Consider the following 6,767-nt stretch of genomic DNA (forward strand, 5'->3'; position numbering starts at 1 on the left):
ATAAAACAAAAATAGCTTATCATTTTATATTTAACTCACTTGCTTTTGTGTCTGCCTTTAGGAAAAATAGTATGAATAACCCATTGAAACTTATAATCAAACATCAACTGATTTCATCTTATTGGGGTTGTTTCCCTTTTCAAGATTTGGCATGTTTCTTTTTATTCTCATTGTTCTCATTTTCCTGATAACTCTGTTTGGCAACCTCTTTATGATCCTTCTCACCTTTCTGGACATCCATCTCCACACACCAATGTAATTCTTACTTAGTCAGCTCTCCTTCATTGACCTAAATTAGATCTCCACCATTGTCCCTAAAATGGCCTGCAATTTTCTGCTTGGAAATAAATCTATCTCCTTCATTGGATGTGGAATGCAGAGCTTCTTCTTCATGACTTTAGCAGGTACAGAAGCATTGTTGTTGACATCTATGACTTATCATTATATAGCCATTTGCTTTCCTCTTCACTATTCCATCAGAATCAGCAGAAGAGTGTGTGTGTTGATGATAATAGGATCATGGATGACAGGCTCTATCAACTCCTGCACCCACACCATATATGTCTTCCAGATCCCTTATTGCAAATCTAGGGGCCATCAATCATTTCTTCTGTGACCTCCCAGCCATGTTGACTCTGGCCTGCATTGACACCTGGACCTATAAGTACACAGTGTTTGTGAGTGCCATCTTCTTCCTTCTATTGCCTTTCATTGGTATTGCCTGTTCCTATAGTCATGTTCTCTTTGCTGTTTATCACATGCAGTCAGTTGAAGGGAGGAAGAAAGCTTATTTAACCTGTAGCACTCATCTTATTGTGGTAACTTTTTACTATATGCCCTTTGCTTACTCTTGTCTATGTTCAAGATCCCTTCGAACTCCAACAGAGGACAAGGTTCTGGCTGTCTTCTTTAACATCCTCACCCCAGTGCTCAACCCTATTATTTATAGCTTGAGAAACAAGGAGGTGATGGGACCCTTGAGAAGATTAATCAAGAGAATCTGTTCTGTGAAAAATGTAGCCACATCTTTATGTATAAGTACCTAGGTCTTGTGTGTGTGTGTGTATATATACACATCAGTGGACAGTGATTTAAAATAGTGTTTTATCACTGTTCCAATCATTAAATTCAAGGATTAAAATTAATCTAGAGGATAAAAAATTTACTCATATCTAGACAATATTATCTTGTAAATATATATATATGTATGCATGGAAGTATCTCATTATACATACACATATATATGTATATGTATAATTTCAAGCCTTATCCTTTTACTTCATGGTATATTTTTCCTAATCAATTTCAAACACATTTATTTTTCTATGTAAAAATAATTTTGATTTTTAAATTGTTTTAATTTTAATTTTAAATATATATTTAATCGGGTATTCAAAATACCACACAATTGCACTCATCTCACACATTGGCAAAGTAATGCTCAAAATTCTCCAAGCCAGGCTTCAACAGTACATGAACTGTGAACTTCCAGATATTTAAGCTGGATTGAGAAAAGGCATAGGAACCAGAGACTAAATAGCCAACATCCATTAGATCATTGGAAAAGCAAGAGAGTTTCAGAAAAAACATCTACTTCTTCTTTATTGACTACTCCAAAGCTTTTGACTGTGTGGATGGTAACAAGCTGTGGAAAATTCTTAAAGAGATTGGAATACCAGACCACCTTACTTGGCTCCTGAAAAAATCTGTATGCAGATCAAGAAGCAAAAGTTAGAACCAGACATAGAGAAACAGACTGGTTCCAAATTGTGAAAGGAGTATGTTAAGGCTGTATATTGTCACCCTGCTTATTTAACTTATACACAGAGTACATCATGCAAAATGCCAGGTTGGAAGAAGTACAAGCTGGAATCAAGATTGCCAGGAGAAATATCAATAATCTCACATATGCAGATGCCACCATCCTTATGGCAGAAAGTGAAGAAGAGCTAAAGAGCCTCTTGATGAAAGTGAAAGAGGAGAGTGAAAAAGTTGGCATAAAACTCAACAATCAGAAAACAAAGATCATGGCATCCAGCCCCATTACTTCATGGCAAATAGGTAGCGAAACAATGGAAACAGTGACCGACTTCATTTTTTTGGTTCCAAAATTACTACAGATGGTGAGTGCAGCCATGAAACTAAAAGACAATCACTCCTTGGAAGAAAAACTATGAAAAACCTAGACAGTATATTAAAAAGCAGACACATTACTTTCCCAACAAAAGTTCATGTAGTCAAAGCTATGATTTTCATAGTAGTTATGTGAGAGTTAGACTATAAAGAAAGCTGAAGAATTAATGCTTTTGAACTGTGGTATTGGAGAAGACTCTTGAGAGACCCTTAGATTGCAAGGATATCCAACCAGGCCTTCTGAAAGGAAATCAGTTCTGAATATTCATCAGAAGGGCTGATCCTGAAGCTGAAGCTCCAGTACTTTGGCCACAGGATGTGAAGAACTGACTTATTGGAAAAGACCCTGATCCCGGGAAAGATTAAAGGCAGGAGAAGAAGGAGATGACAGAGGATTAGATGGTTGAGTTTGAGCAAGCTCCAGGAATTGGTGATGGACAGGGAAGCCTGGCGTGCTGCAGTCCATGGTGTCTCAAAGAATCGTACAGGACTGAGCGACTCAACTGACTGACAGATGAGCAACCTAAGGAAGTTTATTAAAGGCCGGTTATGAAAAGAGCATTCATACCCTTATCGGCTGTTTTGTAAGACACACTCAAGTACTTCTGTTCAGATACCAGTTTCCTTAACCCTATGGTGTACTTTTTTAATAGCATCAATGTAGTATTAAAACAAGCAAAGATCATTTTGAGTGTGAAAACCTAGGCAAGCACACATGCAACATTTTTAGCTACTTTTGCCCTAAATGTACAATGTCCTAAGAAAGCGAGGTTGAATGAATAGAAAGGGAATGGCATTAAGCAAACCAGGAAAATGATGGTAGTGTCTCTTTTGTGTGTGTGTGTGTCAGTTATCATTGAAAATAGAGTGGGGATGTCTATTATAGCCTCCTTGTCCATTTCAGGTTATGAATAATAGAAGAAATAAGGAGATATGAATCTATTGCTGACCCTGACACATCATGGACTAGGGGAAAAAACTATATCTCTAGACTTAGTTAGCTAAAAAGCAAGATGGGAACCTTGTATCCTAAAATATCAGTAAATAGTGTAGGTAAGAAAAGCTATCTTTCTCTGCTCTTCTAGGTTCTTGACTAAGATGTCCTCTGTAACACAGGTCTGTTTAACAGGAAAATAAGAAAAATAATTAATGTCATGAATACCTCCTATATACATGGGGGTGAGCCAGGAAAACTGAATAACTCCATTTTTTACTCCAAACTACAATTCAGACATTGACAGTTTTTTTTTACTTACAATAGTTTTGGTAGACCCCATGGTGTTCTGCATTCTCTCAAGTGTTTGAAATGTATTTTTACAGCTGCTTACTGCAAGCAAATCATATCCCTAAGAATGGAATGTCAAAAAAGGAATAAAGAAAACCGGCTAAAAATCATGAGCCTAAAGCTGTGACCTGAGAATACTATAGAGATTTAGCAGAAACAAACAAGCAAACAAAACTCCCAAACAACACACATGTGCTTAGTCACTCAGTCATGTCCAACTCTTTGTGACCCCAAGAACTGTAACCTACCAGACTCCTCTGCCCATGAGGATTCTCCAGGCAAGAATAATGGAGTGGATTGCCATGCCCTTCTCCAGGGAATCTTCCCAACCCAGAGATTGAACCCAGGTCTCCCACATTGCAGGCAGATTCTTTACCATCTGAGCCACCAGGGAAACACATACATACACACACACATACAAAAACCATCCTTATCTGTGAATGTGAAAAAAAAAAAAAAAAAAAAGATCAGTCAAAGCTGCATGATCTATAGAGCACTAGCTAAAAATGTCACTAATGTATTAAATTTTGATTACCTTTCTAAGTTATGCTGAGTCTCGTGAAAGTGGGGAAAATTAAAAAAAAAAAAAAAAAAAAAGAGGCAACAGATCCCAAATATATTCACTTGGTTAAACCCATGTCAACAAACTAATAATTAATACTAATCTAGTTGCAGTTTGAATTTCTCCAAGTAATGTAATCTTAACCAGTCAGTCTGGAAGCATCTGGTAAGAATTAATCAAATCATCTGCCTGATAGAGCATCACTCACCAAAAGGATGTTGACCTTGATGGAAATAGTCCACTCTGCCTGAAAAACTTCCTTACCTAGCTTTCTTCTGCTATAAAAGGCTTCAATTTTGTATGACATCCTGAAGCTTCTTTATATATTATTGGTGGGATTCTGATCAATTTATGAAATGATGAATAAAGTAAATTAGGAGTTTCAAATTACTCACTTGAATTTTGATTTTTCACACTCTAATCTGGCATTTGCAATCTGATTCTTTCAACCAAAATTCTCCACTGAGAGCAACAGAGAAAGAGCTACCCTCACTGATCTGAAAAATCAGTATATTTTAGGAAATTCAGTGGTCTAAAAATACTTCAGAGACATAGAAGAATCAGTCTTAATGTCTATATAGCATGAGTGATACCCAGAGTGAGACCAAACATAAATTTTGTGAAGCCAATACCAGGACAGAAATAAGATGAATGATATTTTCTGCCAATCTAGGACTACGAGATTCAGTGATCTTAAGTCAATGTGTATGACTTTGAGGAAGTACTGAAGAAACATAAGATTGACAATTAGGTCCAGGAAGAAACTGAGCATTTGGTTGGTGGTTCAAAACTCACCAGAGGCAAACATGTTAGAAAACTGAGAGTGTAATAAGTAAATCACTATTCTATATGAAAGGTTTATGATGGTAGGTTATGCACTATTTGAGAAGCAGGATACATAAACTGCAGAGAACCAATTAAGTAGTTTCCAGTGTACAAGTTAAGTGGGTCATAGATGGTAGCAGACAAGATGAAATATTTGTGAGGGTACCATAAGATACCAGAAATAATACTGGATACAGAATCTACAGCCAGAGCAAGAAACCATACCTGCCTGTGAAAGAGGGGAGTACAAATTACCCAGAGATTGTGTGCTTTCCTCAGGAGGTAATGGCTTAGGACTCACTGGCACTTTGGGCTGTCTTTTGTTGTGGATAAGTAAATAGAATTTTATGAATAGAAAGAAGATTACATACATATAGTTCTCAGCGTAAAATACTGTGCCAGACCATTTTGCAGGCTTTTTCACAAACAATTCAGATCCTATTTACAGAAATGAGAATTACTATTGGTCTGATTACTATTACTCTCTGATTGGTCACAGAGGCCTATTTCAACCATTGCTTCCAGTGTGGTATTATGAACTGTTCCCTTCCTCAACCAAGATTTCCAGAATTCCAGAATAAAATCCAATTCTTTTTTCAGCCCACAGGAAAAATCCTAATATGATGATATTAAAACACCTCTCACAATTGGTGTGTTTGCAAGGAGTGGTGGCTGATTTAATTTTGCTTGTTTGTTATTGACATATAGTTGATTTACAATATTGTGCTCATTTCAAATATACAACAAAGTAATTCTATATGTGTATGTTTATGTGTGTGTGTATATATACACACACACACACATACATATACATACATTGGCTATATATATATATATATATATATATATATATATATATATATACACACATGGCAATTCAGTGGTGGTGACCAAAACCATCCCCAAGAAAAAGAAATGCAAGATAAAGTGGTTATCTGAGGAGGTCTTACAAATAGTTTAGAAAAGAAGAGAAGTGAAAGGCAAAGGAGAAAGGGAAAGATATACTCAACCAAATGCAGAGATCTAGAAAATAGCAAGGAGAGATAAGAAAGCCTTAAATGAACAATGAAAAGAAATAGAGGAAAACAGTAGAAAAGGAAAGACTAAAGATCTCTTGAAGAAAATTGGAGAGAACAAGGGAATATTTCAGGCAAATATGAGCACAAAAAATACAGAACCAGCAAGGACCTAACAGAAGCAGAAGAGATTAAGAGGTAGCGAAAATATACAGAAGAACTATACAAGAAAGGTCTTAAAAACTCAGGATTTTAAATAACTCAGCTGTAATTCCATCACCAAAGACCCAGATAACCATGATGGTGTGGTCACTCTTCAGGAGCCAGACATCCTGCAATGTGAAGTCAAGCGGATCTTAGGAAGCATCACTATGAACAAAGCAAGTGAAGGTGATGGAATTCCAAATTCTAAAAGCTGATGCTGTAAAAGTGGTGCACTCAATATGCCAGCAAATTTAGAAAATTCCACAGTGGCCATCAGACTGGAAAAGGTCAGTTTTCATTCCAATTCCAAGGACTGTAAAGAATGTGAAAGAATGTTCAAACTTCCATACAATTTCACTCAAGATAATGCTCAAAATCTTCAAGTGAGGCTTCAACGGTTCATGAACTGAGAACTTGAAGATGTACAAGCTGAATTTAGAGAAGTCAGAGGAACCAGAGATCAAATTGCCAACATGCTCTGGATCATAGAAAAACCAAGAGAATTTAAAAAAAAAATCTACTTTTGCTCCACTGACTATGCTAAAGCCTTTGACTGTGTGGATTACAAAAAAAAAGGGGGGTGGGGTCTTAAAGAGCTGGTAATACCAGACCACTTTCCCTGTCTCCTGAGGAATCTGTATGCAGGACAAGAAGTAAAAGTTAGAACTTTACATAGAACAAGGGCAGGCTCCAATTTGGGAAATGAGTACGTCAAGATTGTATACTGTCACGTTGATTATTT

General features: G+C 36.6%; 1 pseudogene; it reads left to right on the forward strand.

Moving 5' to 3' along the window:
• Positions 1-319: 319 nt before the first annotated feature.
• On the forward strand, positions 320-1,046 carry LOC102269676 (olfactory receptor 2L8-like; annotated as a pseudogene).
• The last annotated feature ends 5,721 nt before the right edge of the window (positions 1,047-6,767 follow it).

This window comes from Bos mutus, chromosome 7 (genome assembly GCF_027580195.1).
Source record: "Bos mutus isolate GX-2022 chromosome 7, NWIPB_WYAK_1.1, whole genome shotgun sequence".
Taxonomy (NCBI): domain Eukaryota; kingdom Metazoa; phylum Chordata; class Mammalia; order Artiodactyla; family Bovidae; genus Bos; species Bos mutus.